This window comes from Bos javanicus, chromosome 26 (assembly GCF_032452875.1).
Source record: "Bos javanicus breed banteng chromosome 26, ARS-OSU_banteng_1.0, whole genome shotgun sequence".
NCBI lineage: Eukaryota > Metazoa > Chordata > Mammalia > Artiodactyla > Bovidae > Bos > Bos javanicus.
This window is the reverse complement of record NC_083893.1, coordinates 31,046,187-31,067,956: the sequence shown is the minus strand read 5'-3', so window position 1 is coordinate 31,067,956 and position 21,770 is coordinate 31,046,187. Positions and strand designations below refer to the sequence as shown.

The following is a 21,770-nucleotide window of genomic DNA, read 5'->3' as shown; positions in this document are numbered from 1 at the left end:
ATCTCTGAAACAAAGAAACTGGCCTGGGAAACTGTGGCTGGCAGTGTGTTTACTCAACATGTTTACTGGAGGGCGCCGTCTTTCAAGTGGAAGCCTGAACAATCCAAGCTTAAATCAGGCACTCACCTTACAAAACGCAAAACCAACTGTGAAGGCTCAGTGCTTCACTCTCTAAGCCTCTAAGTGCAAGTCCCCCAGCCTGTAACTGAGACTCTTGGGCAGCGTTCTCTCTGGGGCCTTTTCAGATCTAAATTGCACTGATTACGCTCTGCTATGATATTCAACAGCTCAGCTCCAGCCACACAAGCCTCTCAAGTTTCTCACCTGAGCCACATTTCAAACAGAGGGCTTGGTGAGTAAATAACACTGCCTTCCCACCCAGTTAATCCCATAGGTTTCCTGAACAAGGGCAAGGCCAGTGTTGTGGTTATTGGATCACCGCCCACCCCCACTCCCACCACCACCACCACCACCAGGTTCCAGCCAAATTCCATTAACTCAAAGCTGGTCTTTTAAAACAGACTGAAACTCATTCCCAGATGAGCGGGGACAGAGCCCTAGAGGAACCTTGTTTTTGCTGGCCAAAAGCAGAAAGGATGAGTGCCCCAAAATGGCTTTGGCCCAAGAGGGTAAGGCGTTGATCCTTGAAGAAGGCAGAAAAGGAACTGGGAGAGGGGGTGGATGGTTCTATGAAGAGAAGGCGCCACGGCAAGGTGTTCCTCCTCTCTCAGCCCTCCCAGGCAGCTCAGGCCACAGCCCTCTCTGACAAGCAATCAGGCAGAAGCATGGAAGGAAGGACTGAAGGGGAACCTTGGGCTCAGGGCAAGGTGCCCAGCACCCACTCAACTGACTGAATAAGCCCGCCCAAGAGCATCAGAGAAGCTGCCAGCCCTCAAGCACTTAGAGCGGGTCCAGCCTGTGCTATAGGCTGGGCAGCCATTATCTCCTTTAATTTTCAAGCTGAAATAGAAACTCTTATCCTTTCTTTGTGATAGGACTGAGGTACGAAGATATAGGCTGACCATCAAGAAAGCAAATGTGTAGCTCCTTTTAGCTCCCCTGAAAAGTGACATTTTTAGACTCAATTCATGCCATGCATTTCACTCACTTTCGACGGAGCCCTCCTCATTTTCCTTATTAGAGGTAGAGACCTCTGCATAATCCCCACTTTTCCCTGCCTCTGTCCTTAGAACAGATGGGAACACAACTGAGGCCTCTCCAGATTGAACTTGAGTGCGAGGCTCATGTGTCTTGTCCATCCTGGATACCAAGTGAACTGAGCCAACAAGGCCACGTGGGTGACACAAGAGAAAACCATCCGAACACAGGATGTTTTGCAAAAGGTTCCTTCCCAGGGAAGGACCACCAGATACCCTATCTCCAACCTCCAGGCCTGGGGGCGAGCAGGGCTGACGCTTGCCTATTGTCTGTGACTAACACTGGGGCCAGACCTTGCAGTGTATAAGCCCCGTGTATTTTCTTGCTCTTATGGAGTCAGTTGCCTTGAAAATACCCAACAGCTGTGCATTCCACAGTCGACTGTACATTAATCACGCATCACAGGGGAAAGTGCCATCGTTGCTTCCAAATCTGCTAACACACAGACGTGCACCCAGCTTCTGAGCTGCTAGGATGTAAAGACAGGCCTCCCAACTCCAGCTGGTCCCTTTCTGTACGCTGTAAAGCCTCAGACATCTGGCTAGAAAGATTGGCAAGGATGCAGTCCCTTGGCTGTGATGTGTGTCATAAGGGTTGGGGTGCCTCTGACAAAACCCAGCTCACCCTCCCCAGACCTGAGATGGTCCAGGGCACCCACCTCATCCCTTTTCTTTCTCCCTCTATTTTCTTTCAGTCTCTCTCATAGTCAGTCTCTCTCTTGTCTATGACTCTCTCCTTCCAACAGTTCAGGACAGGACATGTTAAAAAGAATTAGACTCACAATATTCATTTAAGAACAACACAGCGGTTTCTATCTGAAGAAGGCCTACCATGTGCTTGGCCCTGCTCTGAGCCTCAGAAACACCCTGTAAGCTGTGCTTCTCTACCAAGGAAGAAGCAAAATCAACTGGGAAGGAAAGGACCTTCCCAAGTCACAGAGCTGGGAAGTGGCAGAGCTGTGACTCAAACCCTGATCTGGTTGATTCCCTCATCACACTTTTTTTTCATTCCCACAATTCCATCAGGTCCTCCAGCCATTACTGTTTCCTGGTCAGGATCCTGAAGCCCGGAAATAAAAATGACTCACCAGAGAGGCCAGGCCAGAAGGGGCAGAGGCGGGGCCAGAGGCCAGAGGCCAGGCCAGAAGGGGCAGAGGCGGGGCCAGAAGGGGCAGAGGCGGGGCCAGGAGGGGGTGTAGGCGGGGCTAGAAGGGGCAGAGGCGGGGCCAGAGGCCAGGCCAGAAGGGGCAGAGGCGGGGCCAGAGGCCAGAGGCCAGGCCAGAAGGGGCAGAGGCGGGGCCAGAAGGGGCAGAGGCGGGGCCAGGAGGGGGCGGGTGGAGGTGGGGCCAGAAGGTGCAAAGGCAGGGCCAGAGGGGGCGGGGTGGGGCGGGGCCATGAGGGCGGGGCAGGGAGGAGGAGTGTCAGAGCGAGAGGAGCCTGTGAGGAAGCTTATTGTAGAAGGAAACTATGTTGTGAAACGTTTAATTGTTGCACTTGGGGGTAATTTATTATCAGGGAAATTAAGTGATGCCATTAGCCTCCTGTCGCTTTCCAAAATAAATCTGTCAGAGTGGGGTGAGCGGGGGAAAGGGAGATGAGAGCCTCTCTGCTTTAGTTTTTCTGCTGATTGCCAAATGGAGGTTCGGGCTGCATTTATCTATGGGAAGGGAGTTGGCCACGGTCCTGGGTGCGCCTCTCTGCTACATTCAGCCCCTCTACAGCCACATTTCCATATCAGAACAAAAACGAGCCCAGCTTGAGAAAATGGGGCAAGTGCCCAGTCAACGCGGAAAGAGACCAGAGGCCTAGGAGCTGGAGCCAGTTCTGCCACCAACTGGCTCTGGGGCCTCTGGCAACTCATGCCCCAACTCACAGATGAGTCTCAGATGGCCTTGCCCTCCCCGCCAACGTCCCCTAAGTCTGATCCAAATTTCAATAATGCTTGTGCCTAACTCCAACATTTGGCTCATAAGGAGAGTTCAATCACTGGCAGTGGTCTTCTTCCCTCCCGACTGCCCGGTACACTGCTATCTGGGTCTAACAGATGTGGTCCTGAGGGAGCCATGGTGACCAGAACTGGAGCCCAGATCTGAGTCCTCAGCCAGTGCTCAAAGCCCCTGCCCGGCCCTGTCATCTCCTCCTGTGTGGGCCCAAGGACCACTCCACAGGCTCCTCAATCACCCACATCCCCTGTCTATTACTTCCTCCTTTGCATCTGAACTAGTCCAGAGCCTGCTGCTGCTACTAAGTCACTTCAGTTGTGTCCGACTCTGTGTGACCCCATAGACGGCAGCCCACCAGGCTCCCCGTCCCTGGGATTCTCCAGGCAAGAACACTGGAGTGGGTTGCCATTTTCTTCTCCAATGCATCAAAGTGAAAAGTGAAAGTGAAGTCGCTCAGTCATGTCCAACCCTCATCGACCCCATGGACTGCAGCCCACCAGGCTCCTCTGTCCATGGGATTTGCCAGGCAAGAGTACTGGAGTGGGGTGCCATTGCCTGCTCCGAGTCCAGAGCCTAACCAAAGGCAAAAGTACTTTTTTGTATTCCCAGTCCTTAACACTCAGCAGGTACCAAATATATATTTGTTGCCTTAATTGATCGCTCTGTAACATGAAATTTCTCACTTAGCTGAGCAGATAACCAGGTCATAACGAAAAGACAGAGATCTGCCTTTTTCACAGAAACTCTAAATATCTGGAGAAAAGCTGATGATCTCATAATTTCAGTCAAGAGAAGCCAAATTATACTCCTCTACCCAAGAGCTCCAATTTCCTCAGCCACTCCATGGGAGCTCCAAAGAGATGAATGCCACCAACTGACAAGGGTGCCAGAGGCCACGGGCCACAGAAATCAGCCTTCCACAGATGCCCAGCCCTGGCCATGGACCCAGGGAGCGGCAGTCTCTCTCCTGGCATGGTTTCCTGGTCATTTCCTCATCTATAATGTGATAACAGAGCAGTTCGTGCAAGCAGAGCCCAAGCCCAGGCACCATGTGAGATCTTCTGAAGGATTCAGTCCCAGAGAATCAGGACACTTCATGGTCCAAACAGGCACCAAGCTCAAAGCCAAGGGATCCCAACTCTGTCACATACAGAGATTTAAGACATGTGCCTGCCATCATCAAGGAATTATCTTGGGTCCCCAGTCACGGTTTGTGTGCTAAGGGTGAGACTTCCCCACCATGGACAATGTGTCTGACAATGTCTCCCCCAGTCCACCACCAGCCTTTACTCAGTAATTCACAGCTAGAAGAAACATACACCCTAGACAGCGTCTGGGTAGTTTTGTAAATCAATAAATAGCTTTGTTTACCATCAACCACTCAAACTATTTGAAGATATGCCTGCCAGGGGAGCCAGTGAATACCAGCTGGGATTCAGATGCCTGACCCAAGCTCTGCACATCCTGGTTCCCATTCTCCTAACATGAGGGTGGAGGGTAGAGCCACCCCCACCTCTTGAATGATGGCTGCCTGGATCCCTTATCTATATCTGCTGTTAGCTAGAGGATATCAAGCAAGTCCCCCAAATCTATGTGATAAATTTGTCTCAAATTCTAAAATGCACTCAAGTCACCTGGTAAGCTATTATTAAAACACAGATTTTGATATAGTGGGACTGGAGAGGGACCTGAAATTCTGCATTTCTAACAAGCTCTACTACTTGTTAGAAACGTAGATGCTACTGGTCTGCAGACCACACTTTGAGTACCAATGCTCTAAACTCTCTGAGTCCCAGTTTGGTCCATAGAATGGGACTCACGCTAGCTACCTCCCCAGGTTGTTGGAAATTAAGCACCATGATACATGTGAAGGACTCAGCAAAGCATTTGGCACATAATGGGGTATGTAGTAAATGTGTGTTTAACCTTCCCTGCATGCCATACCCTTCCAGCTGACCCCTGAGCCAGTGATTCTGGACCTTGCTTGGCTAATAGACCCCTCTGAGAACCTGATGAAAACTAAAGGCTCTTCAGCAGTTAGGAGGGGCAAGGCTGTGCTGTGCTAACACAATCTCTGTGGTTTAACACAAACAAAGTAAACTTCCTGCTCCTGCTCTATGTCCAGTGTGGGTCAGCAGAGCTCTTCTTGTTGTGGTCATTCAGAGACTCAGCCTGATAGAGACACCATCTCAATGTACAAATCCATGACCATCCTGGTGGAGGAAAGGCACAGGCTAACTCACATCTGGCACTTCCAGTACCTGCCCGGAAGTGACCTACAGCATCTCCATTCACATTCCAAAGGCCACAACAAGTCCCAAGGCAACGCCTCCCCTTCAAAGGGGCCAAAGAAGTATTTGGTGAAGAACCCTAAGGATTACCATCGACCTACTTCCCAGGGAAAAGAAAACAATATAAGCTTTCCCATAATTCCAAGAGGTCCACAGGACACCCCACCCCACCCCCCACCAAGGCAGGTCCACCCTTTACACTTTCTTATCAGGTCAAAGCAGATTGAAAAGAAGTCATGCTCATTCATCAATTCCATAAATGTCAACTGAGTATCTACCATGTCAGGCATATTCTGGGAGGTCCATGCCCTCACAGATCTTACAGAGGGGGTAAACAGATAATAAATGAGGAAGTTGCAGAGGGTAGGAAGTACTGTGAAGGTCATGAACAACAATCTGATGTCACAGAGTAACCAGGAGGTAGAGAGAGCCCTCTTTTAGATGGAGTGCTTAGGAAAGGCCACTTTGAGAGGAGATACTTGAAATCAGAAGTGAAGGATCAGAAGGAGCCAGGCTAAAAGAAGAACATTCCAGGCAGAGGGAATAGCAAGGGCCAAGGCCATGTGGCACAGAGATCCGTGTGCTGGATGGATGGACAGGCCAGTGTGCCAAGGGCTAAGTCAGTCAAGTGGGCAGTGGCAGGAGCTGTGATGGGAGGTGGAGTCAGAGGGGTCAGCAGGGGCTCGACTGTGCAGACTCTGGGTGTGTGTTTATGCCACCCGACCCAGCTCCTGGGTGTCCTTCCCCACTGCCAGGGGAGTCAGAGACATCCTGAAGACCATGGAACCAACTGGAATCTTAGGACAGCACAGCCTGATGCTGAAGTCAAGACTTTGAGAGCAGATGACACTAGTGATAAACCCAGCAGTCTCGAGAACAAGATCCTCCACGAACACCCGCTTTCCCGATCTCATCTCTCCCTGCTACAACAGCCACTTGAGTGCTTTCTTCTATAACTCAACATCTCTCTCTTTTCTCTTGTAGGAAGACCCATGGTACTCTCCTCTCCTCCCCAGGGCTGCACCGGACTGGCCTCTGTGTCTCCAGAACAAGTTCTCTGCTTTCCTACCACCACAGCTATGATGTTCCTCCTTAAAATTCTGTTCCCTATCTCCCTCGCTGAACATGGACCATTCTTCCCACAGAAAACAGCTGAAATCCCACCTCCTTTCTGACACGTCTATGGATCACCCCCACACACACACACAGCTGGAGCCAGCAGACCTCTTCTTGAATTTTTACATCCTCTCCAGCACCACTGACTTGGCTAACGGCATTGGTTACTGTTTCCACACACACTTCTCATCTCTTCAAGAAAACTGTAAGCTCCTGGAGGGCAGGAATGATAACGACAAGCAAGCCCACCATGGGGACCCCCAAAGTGGTACTCAGAAAATGCTTTGACTTGGTAAGACAGAGGCAGCAAATTGGGAAACATGCCAACATTTGCCATCTGTGCCCAGACCCCCTGGATGACAAGCTTGGGCTCATCTCTGCACCCCTACCCCCTCACACAGGGCCTGGAGTTGGCCAGCACTCAATAAATGCTTGTGAAATAAACTTCCAGAGTCATCTTAGGCTGCTGTTGTGAAATAAACTTCTGGAGTCATCTTAGGCTGCTGATTTTGGATAAGTGACTTAACATCTCTGAACCTGGCTTCCTTATCTCTAAACCATGAATAACAAGTTCCTTCCACGTGAGGTTGTTTTGAAGACCATATGAAACATGAAAGGTTTTGGCAAATGTGAGTTCTCATATATTATGAGTGGTTGAATGGATCACTTGTCATTTCCCAGTGGACACCACACCCAGTAAAGGATGTGAAGCAGAGAGTTGACTGAAGCACATCCTGCTGCCAGCCAGAACAGACCAGACCAAAGCAAAGAACAACAGGATCGTGTTTCAGAGGAGAGTGTTTCAGAGGAGAGTGTCCGTGCTTTGAAGGATGAGTGCCTTCTCACCTCGGGAGACCGAACTCCGTGGACTGCATCAACAGTTTCCTTGATATCTGGTTTCCAGGTGGTCTGAGCCCATAGGAGATCAGAAGTTGGGAGGAGAGAGAGGCTGGGGGATTTATCTCCCCAGCAACTTCCCTGATGGTCTTAGCTTGGCAGTGGCTGTGTTCCTCCACCCAAGGCCACAGCTGCTGGCTGGCAGCCCTCTCCTCTGTGTAGCTTGCTACAGCTTCCATCACTGTGCTCTCCCTGGAACCCTTCAGACACAGGTGTGGTGACAGTTTTCTGCTGATACTAATCTGGGGTCTTTCATCACCCTGTTCAGTGTGCTTGAACCCTGCCCATACATTTGTAAATAGTCCACTCCATGAATTCGCCTTAATATCCAGCTTGATTATGATATCTGCTTCCTGAAATTCAACAGACAGACCTAGAAATCTAAAGAGCCGGGTTCTCATCCTGGCAATGTGACAGCTATGTGCTTTTGGGAAGCCCCCTCCCCTCTGGGCTTCAGTCTTTTCCTATGTACGGTGGTGACTTGACTAAGTGTCTCTAAGGCCCCTCTTATGCCACAACATTGTTCTCACAGATCTCCCAGGATCCCTAGGACAGTACTGTACAGAGAGACGGTGCTGGAAACTCCTTGGCCTAAGGCTGCTGGGGTTGAAAAAGGAGAGAGTGCCTGGGGAGCCCAAAGATTTGGAGGGAGGGTGTTGGGATCCTTAATTATTGGTTCAACTTAGGGACTAGACAGTGAAAGAATAAAATTACCTGGTGAGTCCTTAGCTATCTGTATCAACCAGATTTCACCAAGAAATAGAACCAGTAGGGTATTGAGCGGGAGGAGAGAGATTAAGCCAGAGAAATAGAGATTGCATGGAACTGGCTTGCATAGCCATGGAGGCTGGCAAGTCCAAAATCTACAGGCCAGGCTGCAGTCTAGAGATCCAGGGAAGGACTGAAGCTGCAGTTTGAGTCTGAAGGCAGTCTGCTGGCAGAAATTCCTCTTCTTCAGGCTTTTTCTATTAAGGAGGTCGTTGCTCTATTTTATTGAGGCCTTCCACTGAAAGGATGAGGCTCACCCATATTATTGAGGCGAATGTGCTTTACTCAAAGCCTATTGATTTAAATTATAACTTAATCCTATAAAAATCATCTTAGAAACAGAATAATGTCAAATATCTGGGTCCCAAGGCCTAGCTAAGTTGACACATAATATTAACCATAATATCTTCATTCTGACAAATCGTGTTTCCTGAGAGAAGGACCTAGACAGGACAGAGATGAGCCTGAGGACAATGTCAACTGGAGTAGAGGGGATCTGTGAGCACCAACTCCAGTGTGGTCTCAGGCAGCATCAGTAGAAGCCAAGGGATCCATGTGCTTTCAGACCAGACTGTCCCAATTCAAATGTGCATGTGAATTACCTGGGATCCTGGTTGGGGGCCTGAGACCCAGCATTTCTCACAAGGCCCCAGGAACTTCCCACAGTGGTTGGAGGGTCACAATTTGAGAAACAGGGTGGAGGGGTTAAGAGCTCAGGCCCTGGGGTTAGACTTGTCGGGTCCAGTCCCAGCTGTATCCTCTTATTGACTACATTACTAAGGGAGGTACTTACCCAGCCTGAGTCTCAGTATGCATGTGTGCTAGGTCACATCAGTCATGTCGGACTCTTTGCCACCCCATGGATTGTAGCCCACCAGGCTCCTCTGTCCATGGGATTCTCCAGACAAGAATACTGGAGTGGGTTGCCATGCCCTTCTCCAGGGGATCTTCCTGACCCAGGGATCGGACCCATGTCTCTTAGCCTTGTCCTGCAATTGGCAGGTGGGTTCTTTATCACTAGTACCACCTGGGAAGCCCAGATCTCAGTATCCTCATCTATAAAGTGGGGGGTAATATTATCAGGTGGCCAAAAAGTTCATTTGGGTTTTTCTGTAAGATGTTAAGAAAAACCCAAACAAATTTTTTGGACAGCCCAATAGTATCAATTTAAATTTAAAAGGTCATCGCACCATGGACAGAGGAGCCTGGCAGGCTACAGTCCATAGGGTCGCAAAGAGTCAGACAGGACTGAAGCAACTTAGCGCACACACACACACACACACACACACACACATAATTAAAGAGAAAATGAACACGCAGTATTAGTGGCACAGAGCTCAAGCCCATTAAAAGCTTTTGGCTACCATCATCTATATGAGTACCAGATTTCTAAGGAGTCCATGTCAAGTAAGATATAAATATTAATAAATCTCATATCCATTGATCCAGATGGTAAAGGCACCTAACCATAAAACCACCAGAAGAACAGTCAATAAAATTGAGAATATTCTCCCTGGAGAAGAATAGATGTGGTAAGGAGGCAGAAGGGGAGTGGAGGCAGAAAAAGAAATGCTTAAGGGCTCCCTGAACACACTTGAGTGTCAGTGGAAATGAAATGAGAATGAGCCTACAAGGCTCCAGAAGCTTAAACAAAGAGCAAGACACAGATCTGGGAGGTCAAGATGGGATCAGTAAAAGAACTAGAGAGTAATTAAAACTGCCCAGAAGTTAAGCAGGCTGCATGCACTGGGAGAATCATCCACCACCAGCGCTGGACTAGCGAGCTGCACCACCACCCCTCAGTCTCACGCTGAGAGCCTGGTGCCACAAATCCACGGGACAATTCCTCAAACCCTCCAAGAGCTTCTAGAGCTCAGAGCCACCAACGTCGGTGGCTCTCTCTGGAAATGGTCTCCAACGCGTAATTGTGGTGCTCCAGTCTGCTATCCAAGGGCCTCTCCTGGGGGACACTTGGCACATTGCAGGCTTAGTCATGACACATCAGACGATTCATTCAGATTTCTTCAATTCCATTATCGGGCCCTTTGGGAGCCAAACAGGAAAAAGAAACCAGTCCAAGTGCCGGCCAGAGAAGCCGCCATGCCCAAAGAGCCCTCCCCAACCCATGAAACCACAGGCTGTCTTCCTGAGCCTCCCAGACCAAGGGTGCCGTGCTGACAGGATGCTTGGGCAGCCATGCTGCTTGGCTGGATGTTGGAACACCCTGTATACCAGTTGAGACAGTCCCCTCAGTACCCTCTGCCCCAGCCCCCTACCTTAGGCTTCCCTGGAGGGCCGAATGTCTAGCAACCAAAGGGTTAATGGCAGGCACATCAGAGATCTGGTCTGCCCAACCGGCAGTCACCAGCTGTGGAATAGCTTGCCCATCATTCTGTACCTTCTGGTTATGCCCCAGGACTCACGGGTCACAGTGTTGCTTGCCTCTTGCACAGGGGCTGAGAATTCTCTGCATGCCGAGCACAGCCTCCTGAGAGAGAAACCAATGCGTCCCCAAAGACAGGTGGCTCCATTCAGCCTTATATTTTATCTCCTGCCACCCCCTTCCCCATACAAGAGAAGACTGCCTAGAAGAGAAAGAGGATGAAGAGGACAGAATGGGGTGGGAATACCTGGGCTCAGCTGCTGGGTTGGGTGTTGGACCATCTAGGGAGACTCTTTGCCCCAGCACAGGAGGGAACAACACTCCATGTCCTCCTTCCCCTTGGAGATGGGCACTCATAAGTTCTTCCTATGGGGACAGTGAACCCCTCAAGGCCAAGGACAGATTTAGGGGTCAAGTAGATAGGCCTAACCTCAAGTCCTGACCCTGCTTCTCACTACCTGTGTACTTGTGAGGTTAACTAAACCTCTTGGAACCTCATTTTTTTCATCTGTAAAATGGGAATGGGCTTCCCAGGTGGCACTAGGGGTAAAGAATCCACCTGCCAATGCAGGCGGTGTGAGAGACACGGGTTTGATCCCAGGGTGGAGAAGGTCTCCTGGAGTAGGAAGTGGCAACCTGCTCCAGTATTCTTGCCTGTAAAATTCCATGGGCAGGGGAGTCCATGGGGCTGCAGAGAGTCCAACACGACTGAGCACAGCGACTAAGCAAAATGGGAATAAGGATAATACCTGCCTCACAGGGATGCTATGAGGTTAAAAAGACATTAAAGCATATAAAACACTTAGCCTGATCCTTGACATGCTGTACTGAATAAATGTGGGAGTTACACCTCCCTGGAGATACCCTGGCCCCGAAGCCTGGAACAGTGCAGGCTCTGACTAAATGCCCATCAAACTGAATCAAGTTAGATTCTGTCAGGAATACTCAGCAGCTCCCAGGTCTGTCCTACAGTGGATTCCAGGGTAGAGGCAACTGACTCCTAGTACCCCCTCTCCTAGGTCAGCAGGAAGCAAGGCCAGGGAGATGGGGCATCCCCCCCTCTCCTAGGTCAGCAGGAAGCAAGGCCAGGGAGATGGGGCATCCCCCCCTCTCCTAGGTCAGCAGGAAGCAAGGCCAGGGAGATGGGGCATCCCCCCCTCTCCTAGGTCAGCAGGAAGCAAGGCCAGGGAGATGGGGGCATCCCCACCCCCCCACTTCCCAGGGAAGACAAGGCGTCTGCATTTTATGGCTCATGCAGCTGAAGCTGCTTCAGAGTCACAGCTCCTTCAGCACAGGGGTTGGGGGTGCAGGAAGGGGCATGGGGCCAGTGGGTGGAGACCTCCCAGGAGGACTTGCTCCCATCTCTATCAGGCCCAAGCAGCTTTTGCCTGAATGTTCTTGCATCTCTCTGTCTGATGCCCTCCCTGTCCTCTGTTAAAGGGCCTCCTCAGCAGGGGCTTGTCACAGTGAATCCAGAAGGGAGTTGGACATGCCTGTCACATCAGGCCCCAGCAGGCTCCACTGACCGCTTGCTTGACCAACCCACAGAGACAGGCCCACAGGCCCCTGTGGTCTTGAACACTAACCCCCAGCCTGTCGGGGCTCATGGAGCTGGGCCACCTCAGACATCTCAGTTAACAGTCAGGCATCTGTTGTGCGCCAGGCTCTCTCCGCTGTAAGGGGAGGATGGGCACTCAGTCTGTGGAGGGAAGGAGGCAGCGGGATGGCTGCTCCAGTGCCCATCATCTGAGGCCGTGGTGGACAGGGCCACAGGACCCCTCACAGATTTTCAGGTCTCCTGGGATGATTCAGGGGGATCCAGGACTAGCACCCCATCTGTCAGAGAGGTGCTCACAGACCAGTAAGATGTTCCCAGGGGAGAGGACAGAGACTGTGGGAGAACATGGGTCATTCCTGGTGAAGTGGGGGTCACAGGAAAAGCAGGCATGAGCCCCTGAAACACAGGGACACTGAGGTTTGCTCCTGGGATCCCAGGGTACTCAGGGGAACACTGACATGGAGAGAAGGACACCCATCTGCAGAGGTCAAGAGCCGGAGGAGACAGCCCTGGAAGCTCTCACATGCTGTCCCACTTCCATGGAGCTGGGGGTGACATCGGACCCTGCAGAACCCCAAGTACTCCTGCAGGTACCCACCTCTGCGAGAGGCTTTTGGAGAGGCCACGCCCTAAGAGCCAGGTCTGATTGCTTTCAGCCAATCATGGTGGTCCTTTGGGCTTAGATGGATGATTCTGGCCAATGAGATGGAAGCCTGCTAGAAGGCCACTGGGCAAGGTTTCCTTGCCTGTAAGCATAGCCACCAGTTGGCAATCACATGGATGTAGTACCTGGAGATACTGTATTCATCCAGTGATCCTGAGGAGTACCATTCTGCAGGCAGAGCTGACAGAAACTCAGAGCAAGTAGAGCTGGAGTTCAGGGGCCACAGGGGACTCCTCCCTGCCTCTGGACTCCTCCTTATGGGCAGTAATAAATGTCCTTATGCCCAAGTCTATCCGCTCACAGTTTTGTTACTGGCAGCTGAGGACCTCCTAAGAGATTTAAGGACCCCTCGTCCTCTCCTATCCCCACATCCTGCTTTAGGAACATCCAGAGCCTACCCAAACTATGGTTGCCAAATAAAATGAAGTGCTTTTTAGCAAGTAAAAATACATGACACCCAGTTAAATTTAAACTTCAGGTAAACAATGAATAATTTTTCTAGTATAAGTATGTCCTGTACTATAATGGGCACATAGTTATCCTAAAAAATTATTCATTTTTTATCTGAAATTCAAATTTAACTGGGCATCTTATACTTTACCTGCAACTCTATACCAAGTCCATCATCTTCTCTTTCCTAGATGTGGACTATGCTCCACAATGGTCCCACTGTCCTGGGGGCTTCTGGATGCCTGAGAAAGCAATTTGGGGGAATATTGGCTGAGAACTTCAAGCACCTGGACCTCATAATATGGAACTCCAGAATTAGACAAATCACCTCCCCAGCCCCAGGCAGCCTGGGACCCTCCCATCCTACTGTGGGTAGGGGAGGGGAGCTGCCATTTCCCTAACTCTTAGCAGGACCAAGAAAAATGAAGATTCAGGCAAGAGGAAATGATGGAGGTCATTTCCCAAACTTACTCATCAGCTCAATCCTGTCTGCTTTCCTCCCACTCTCTTTCCACCTGCCTCCTCGGGAGGAGAGGGGTTTGGAGTATTGGACTGACAGGTGGGCGTCAACTGGAAGGATCAACTGTGTGGCTGGAGCCTGCCCACTTCAGCAGCTCTAGGGAGCCCTGTCGCCCCCACCAGCAGCAGGCCGCTCACACGAGTGCCCCTTAATGACAGGGCCTGGGTCATGGTGATACTAATCAAATAAGCCTTGACTAACAGAGCTCACTGCCAACCTCTCTGTGATTCAGTTTCCTCTTCTGTGAAATGGGGAGAAGAAAAGCCCTTAGGTCACGACCACAGTTCACCACAAGGCAATTAGCACAGCAGACAGAGTATTCCTAGATGCCCACCTGTGAGGTCACAGTGTAGAGAGGCTTCCTGGAGAAACCTCACAGAAGGCAGGGGGGGTGTCCAAAAATGAAAACAACAGAAAATAGGAGTGAGCCCTGGCCGTCTGTGGGGCAGAGAAGAAACCTTGGTGCCTGGGTCCACCAAAGGGTGGCAGGGATGTCACGGAGGGAGCTCTCCTTATACTTGCTGGGGTGGAGGAAAAGGAAAAGAAAAACCATTAAGAGTGTTTACTGGTTTCCCACTCATCTCCCAGCCCTCTTTTCCAACCAGACCCAGACTGACACTGGATAGCCACCCTATATATATAAATACCATGTGCTTTGGAAGAATTGAAACCTATAGCCCCAAGAGTAGGTCTGAGTTGGGCTCAGCCATTCAGAACATTCCATCCCCTGGCCAAAGTCATCGGTCCCACGTGACCAAAGCCCATATGACCAAAGCCCATCCAATCAGAGGAATCCCTGAGACTCTCGCTTGGGGCTATGAGCCCCTCAGGCAGCCAGCAGTCACAGTGCATCAGACATACATGGAAAGAACCTGGGTCCCTGGTGACATCATCGAGGCCCTGGATCAACCTGTCCTGTGACTAGCCCACCTCCAGACTTTCTGGTTACATGAGCCAAACATCACCTTTCACGATTAAACTTTTCAAGCTGGGTGGGTGTTCCATTCCTTACAATGATGGCAAAAGTTGTTACATGTATAGTTAAGTGCTGGGCCCTGAATTAAGCTCTCCTTACACACTGTGCAGTGTTGGAATTATCACTCACACTGCCCAGAAAGGAAACCTGAGGCTCAGGAAGTGCAGTCACCAGCCCAAGGTCACACAGCTGGAAGTGGCAGAGCTGACTCCAGGGTCTGGCTCCTGGTGCCTTCCCGCCAGTTCCTTTAGGCCCTGGGACAAGCCAGCACCCTCACTGAACACTGTTGAGGCTGTTCCAGAGAGAGGATCCTGAGAACTTTGAGTCTTTTCCCAGAAAAGTTGGATGGGGCAGAGGCCTAGACTCTGGGCTGGTGGAGCCCTGAGTTCCGATCCTGGCATCCGAATTAGTGGCTGTGTGACCTTGGGCAAGGTGCTCCCACCTCCTGAGGCTCAGTTTCCCCATGTGGGAAGTCAGGGTTGAGCTACGACCCCATTATATCACCTGTTTTGTTGTTGTTGTTCAGTCACTAAGTTGTGTCCAACTCTGCAACCCCATGAACTGCAGCACCGCAGGCTTCCCTGTCCTTCACTCTCTCCCGGAGTTTGCTCAGACTCATGTCCATTGAGTTGGTAATGCCATCCAACCATCTATTACTTAAAAACACTTAGGTATGAATTGTTGTTGTTCAGTTGCCAAATTGTGTCCAACTCTTTGTGACCCCATGGACTGTAGCCCACCAAGTTCCTCTGTCCATGGGATTTCCCAGGCAAGAGTACTGGAGTGGGGTGCCATTGCCTTCTCCAATGTGGCTACTAGAGTATGTTAAATAATGTTTGTAGCTCACACTATTTCTACTGGACAGCACCACTTCGAGGCATAAATTGGGGGAACAGGGCATGTAAACATTTGAGTCAGGCCCAACACTGTTTATAGGCTTCCCTAGTGGCTCAGCTCGGAGAAGGCAATGGCACCCCACTCCAGCACTCTTGCCTGGAAAATCCCATGGATGGAGGAGCCTGGTGGGCCACAGTCCATGGGGTCCCTAAGAATTGGACACGACTGAGCGACTTCACTTTCACTTTTCACTTTCATGCATTGGAGAAGGAAATGGCAACCTACTCCAGTGTTCTTGCCAGGAGAATCCCAGGGACGGGGGAGCCTCGTGGGCTGCCATCTATGGGGTCGCACAGAGTTGGACACGACTGAAGTGACTTAGCAGCAGCAGGAGCAGTGGCTCAGCTCTAAAGAATCTGCTTGCCAATGCAGGAGATGTGGATTCAATCCCTAGGAAAATCCTCTGGAGAAGAAAATGGCAACCTATTCCAGTGCTCTTGCCTGGGAAATCCCATGGATAGAGGAGCCCGTGGGCTACAGTCACAAAGAGTCAGATGCAACTAAGCGACTGAACAACAACACTGTTATGATGAAACTCATTTTGTATGACTTTCTGAGGGTGTATCTGCTTCCCAGACCCTTGGGCGGTGGTATTAAAACTGTGCACTGGTTGACCAGCTCTGTTGGTCCCATGTCTTTCCTAAGCCCTGAGAAGTTGGAGCAGAGGCCTGAGGATAAAAGCCAGGGCATGATGCTGGGTGCCCAGCAGGGCTTCCATTGAAATCAGTAGAGGATGATGGTGACCATGACATAAGTGAAATTCTCACTGCGTCTCTTTGGGGGAGAAGCCATGAGGGCCAGACCAGGCCCCATGAGGTGTCAGCCAGCCCAGTCGTATGGAGGCAGGTGAAGGAGGGCTCCAGAAACACTCATGGTGCCTGAGCTGTTTCTCTACTCCTGCTCAGCTCCAAGGGGCCTGTGGACCCCCTCCCTTGCTAGCTGCAGTCCTCCAAGTCCGCCTGCCGTGCTCCAAGATGGGATGGGACTGTAGCTTCGGGGGGAGTTGCTCTCTCTCCCTGTCATTCCAGGAAGTAGGAAAAGCTGGGTGTGAGAATGAAATGGGCCCAGAGCCCACTCAGCTCCAAAAGACACCACATGCCGCACAGACACACGTTAAGTGTAGAAGCTCCCCAAGAAAGGAGAAAGAGTGCATCGGCACACTCCCCACGTTGCTTCCCTGATGGTGGCCAAGCCCTGCGCGGGCTGGGGCTCAGCCTCACAGAGCTGGCGTCTGGCTGAGGAGGGACGCGGTGGAGCACTCCCAACCCTGTGCAGAGCTCCAGGTGTCCTGGCCTTTTGCACACACAGCCCCGGCCCCCACACATGCTGTTCCTCACCTGGAACTGCAGCCCCACCTGATAAGCCTACCCTTCTTCCCTCAAGCCTCAGCTGGGTTCAGGCTCCCCGGCCCCTAGGATGCCATCTTCCATGTCCCCCAGTGGCAATGGCCCCTCAGCCTCAATCACACGGCCACACCCCGTGCCCCTCTCCATCCATGCCATCTTGCCAGCCCCCGGCTCACCAAGGGAGGACTAGAGACATGGCCCTGCCCAGCAGGCTAGCTCCGCTGTGATGTGAAGGCGGGAAACCAGCCCTGTTTTATCTCAGCCATCCCTCTTTTCTTCCAAACCCGAACTAGAGGGCGTCTTATCACGCACATTTAATCACTGCTGTTCCCCCTTTCTCTCATTACAGCAAAGGTGATTTAAGGCCTGTCCTTGGCAGTTTGGAACCAATAGGACTAGAAACTCCAGTCACTTTGCAACACAGCCTGGAGTTCCTTCATCAGCATGTCAGAATTCACCCCCATAAACCTTCACCCAGACTTTTCCGTGAGCCAGGGACCCGGCCACACTGCAGAGTCACCTAACCGTCCCCACTCCGTGGAGCCTGACGGACTCATAAGGGAACAGCTGCTGTATCCTGAGCTGTTTGTAACAGGGAACTGAACACCAGGCTGTGGGGAGCAGATGATGGAGAAGCTGAGTCTGTCTGGAGGAATCAGGGAAGACTTCACAGAGGAGGTGACTAGGAGCCGTGCTGGGTCAACCCTCCCATCCGTGGTCACCCCGCAGGCCCATAAAGTGATGAGCAGATCATGTAGGACTGGGACTGGGGGCAGCTGGGTCGGTCTCCCTCCAGCCTTGGCCTCTGGGTCAGTGGGCTTCATTGCACATGCTCACTGCCCAACACTCCCTTCCTGGGTTCCCTGAATGCCTGCTGGGGTCCCTCTTCCTCTCAGTGTGACTGGATCAGACCCTACAGCTGGGCATACAGTTGGGAAATTCCTGTACCATCTGCCTGATATAGGCTGGGACTGGCCACGCTCACGAACGACACAAAAGCAGGAGAGTCGCATGCCCAGTGCCTCCCACTTTTCTCTCTTTCCAGCCTTCCTGCTCCTGCCCAGACTCATGACAAAAAGGCCACTGTGCCACATGGAGAGGGGGTCCCCAGGTTTCCATGGAGAGCCCTCTATGACGCCCACAGCAGCTGTACCTTGAAGCCCAAGGCCTGTGCTGCCCTGGCAGGTACCAAATAGAGCTGACCCCAGGTTGGCAAATCATTAGGTACTCCTTAAAAACTAGTTCTTCCTGAATTCAGAGGAAATTAGAGAGGACCTGGGATGGTGATCCTCAGCCTTTCCTCCAATGCCCTGAACCATTCAGTTCTGGCCCCAAAACTACCCAGTAAACTGAAAGCTCATCAGAGAGGTGTCTCCACCCTGTCTAGGGACCATCTGTGTTCTCGGCACACACTGAGAGGCCATCCAGCATCCCAAACAACCTACCCCAAATCTCCGAAAAATCATAGGACTTGTCCTGAAAGCAACTCCATTAAATGTTCTCCATCACATTAAATTTCCAGTGGGATTCTTGTATTTCCTACAGATGGGGCTCCAGGCAGCTTCCTGGCTGGTCACATATCAATACTGGTAAGGTCCCAGGAGAATTCCCTTGGCACCACAGACCCACAAATGACAGTAATTATCTTGATGACACCAGGTCAGACCCTGGTCATTGCAGCCGCTTTTCTTCATTGCCGTTCACTGCCAAAAGGACAGACGATGTCTCTTGGCTCATCTAGAACAAACCAGAGACATCTACAGCAGGGCTATGTCTGTCCATGTCATGACTCTTTAAAGAATTAGTAGTTCCCAGCCAGCCTCCTTGACAGCATGTTGAAAGACAGAAAAGATGGGGATGCTAAGGTAAAGAGGAGGGTGGAAGGTTGGGAAATATATAGAGAGATGGTATATTAGCTATGAGAAATAATAGTATTATTAATATTTCTGATAGTTACCATTCACTGTGCACTCAATACATACCTGGTGCTGAACTCACACACAGCATTCATTATCCCATTCCACCCAGCCTGTGAAGGGATAGTATGATTCCCATCTTACAGATGAGGAAACTGAGGCTCAGAGAAGATTAGTGACAGTGCAGACATTCGAGCAACAAATGGAAAAACCTGGATACACACCCGTGTTTGTCTGAACCTCAAGCTCGTCGCATCTGTCTGGTTGCGGACACCAGGCCTGGCTCCATTGCTTCCTAACTTGGTGGGTCCTGGGCCCACATTTCCATCCCTTTCTGTTTCTTCGATTGTAGCATGAGGATGATGCTGTGGTTGATTAGCAATGCCTGTGATGGACACAGACAATGGCATGAAGAGAGGAACGATGGCACTTGTGCTAGCCCCTATTTGAAGGATTAACTTAAATTCCCCACTCCCACCTGTCCAGGCTGTAGCCATTAAACCTTTAAAATAAAAGGTCAGTTGTCTAACACAGGGGTCCAATAGGCTGTGCCCAGCACAGCCCACTATACACTCCAGAATGGTTCAATCTCTATTCAGATTCCAGAGTGAGCTTCCTGCAAAATATACGCAAACAGCTCCCCACTCCCTCCAGCAACACACATGACCGTTCAAATTCTGGAACCAACTTCCCCCCTAGTCTCCTCGGGACACGACCTTTCATACCTCCTTGCGTCTGTACATGCTGTTCCCTCTGCCTGGATCATGTCTTCCTTTCTTCTTAGGCTTTAAGACACAGCAATATGTCACCTCCTCTGTGAAGTCTTCGCTGATCCCTCCAGACTGACTCAGCCCCTCCATCTGTTTGCCCACAGCTTTGTGTATAGTTCCTCATTGCAGAAGCACACGTGTGAACAGACAACTCAAGAAAAGCATTTTGTAAACTGCAGAGGACTGACTACTGGGCAGCTCCTGGTTCCTGATGAATTAGTGAACTCCTCCAGTGGAGAAAATCACCCTCTTTGCTCCTCTCGGTCTAGAAGGCACTGGTTCCTCCTCTCCTTAGAAATGTTTTCTGAAATAGACAAGCTCTGTGTCAAGCCCCAGGCGTACCAACTTCAGGCACCTCGAACCCTAAGTCCTGATGTTCTTTCATTCACGGCTGCCTCCAAGTGATTCAGAGCAATCACGTGTCTCCTCGAGAAAGAAGGTTACACGGGGCCCCAACGTGGGAGATGGCTGGTTTTTTCCCATGTGAACGAGTGACACAAGATAGGAAAATAGAAATGGACAGAGGACTCCACCCCACGGCTGACTGGCCTCACTGAGCTAAAAAGGAGAACGGGGTTTTACGACCCAGGCAAGAACAACAATGAATTGGCTTGTGGGGAGGAAAAGAGATGGAATTTTCTTGAGCTAAAGGGACTAAAAATAGTGTGACGTTTTCCAAGAGGCTGTCGTGGTACTTCAGGATGTGGCTACAAAGCATTTATTTCAACAGCAATTGGCGAGCTCAAAGCCAAGGCCATTCCCCGGGACAGTCACAGTGCCGGTGGCAGGCTGCTCACCCAGCTCCAGGGACCAGCAAGAGCTACAGCCGCTCCCATCTCCCCATCTTTCTCATGGATGCTCCCCCTGGAATTCCCTCCCTTCTCCCCTACACTGAATCTCATCACCCCAAGCCCTGAGTTCCAGCCACTCCTCTGAGCGGCACTTCTCCAACATTTTCCATCAAAGCACCCCCCAGAGCAGAGTAGAAATTGTAATGGAAAGTTGGAGGGGGGAGGGGAGGGAAAGCTGAGAATTGCCTGTCAAGGCCTCCACAAGCATGAAATTCCCTCCAAATCTGTTTTATCCTAAGAATTTACAAAAGAACTGACTCTTCCAAAAAAGAAAAAAAAATCACTGTTTAAATATCGATTTGTTCTCTGATCTCACAGTTATAGCACCACCCCAGAAAGGAGAGCTGTGTTTACCTGTGACATCAAGAGCTCAGTGTGGCCAGTGTGGGTGTCCCACAGTGACGGAACAAGGGCCTTCATGGAGGACCTCAGCCTCAGTGCTCCTTCAGCCATTGAAGTAAATCATCCCTCCATCTGTCCATTCATCCATCCCTCCATCTGTCCACTCATCCATCGGTCCATTCTTCCATCCATCCACCCATCCATTCATTCAACAGGCCTTTACTAAGCTCTTTTTAAATGCCCAGAACTAGTGATGAAGCCAGGAGGGTCGCAGGCCTCCAGGAACTGTCTCATGGAAGAAACATGAGACAAGGCATTTCACAGCTCTGTGACAAGTGTCCTACCAGGGGAAAACCAGAGGTTTGGGGAACCGGGGTGGGGGGGGGGATTGGAAAAGCCTTTGTTCCAGGGAAAACACAAACCAGTCTGTACCCCAGGCTAACAGCTGAGATCCACGTGTCCTCAGGCAGTCAGTGAACCACTCAGTTTCCTGGCCTGTGAACTGGGTATAATAGCTTCGCACCGTTTTCATTGGGACTAAATGAGTTATTCAGTGCAAAGCGCTTCCTACTAAGTGTTCAATAAATATGATATATTAAGCTGAGGCCAGAAGAATGGATGGAATTGGGCTGCAGGGATGGGGCCGAGATAGAGGAGGAGGGAGAAAAAGAGTGTGTTCCAGACAGAGGGAACAACATGTTTAAGAACAAATATTCAATAAATATTTGAACTCATAAATTCTTTAAGGGAAGTGAGAGTAATACAATCTCCGTAAGCTGTGTCCTTTATCTATTGTTCCCCAGAATGAGTGTTTATGTGTGTGCGTGAGTGTGTGTGTATATAGCTGGGTGGCACCACAGCAAGGCAGCCACAGGCCAGCCTGCTGCATTTTTCTAACCAGATCATCAGATTCTTGGGGGCAGAG

General features: G+C 50.7%; 1 long non-coding RNA gene across 9 annotated transcripts in view; it reads right to left on the bottom strand.

Moving 5' to 3' along the window:
* Positions 1-471: 471 nt before the first annotated feature.
* Positions 472-21,770, bottom strand: part of LOC133239408 (uncharacterized) — a 51,689-nt gene continuing 30,390 nt past the window's right edge. For 4 of the 9 annotated variants that reach the window (XR_009733822.1, XR_009733821.1, XR_009733828.1 and 1 more), the window contains 3 exons: positions 19,608-19,956; positions 14,082-19,267; positions 472-10,660 (listed from right to left, as the gene is read on the bottom strand). This is a non-coding gene — a long non-coding RNA (uncharacterized LOC133239408). Of the gene's footprint in view, positions 10,661-11,714; positions 13,470-14,081; positions 19,268-19,607; positions 19,957-21,770 lie in introns of those variants that run through there. The other 5 variants (XR_009733824.1, XR_009733825.1, XR_009733823.1 and 2 more) reach the window with 5 other exon arrangements.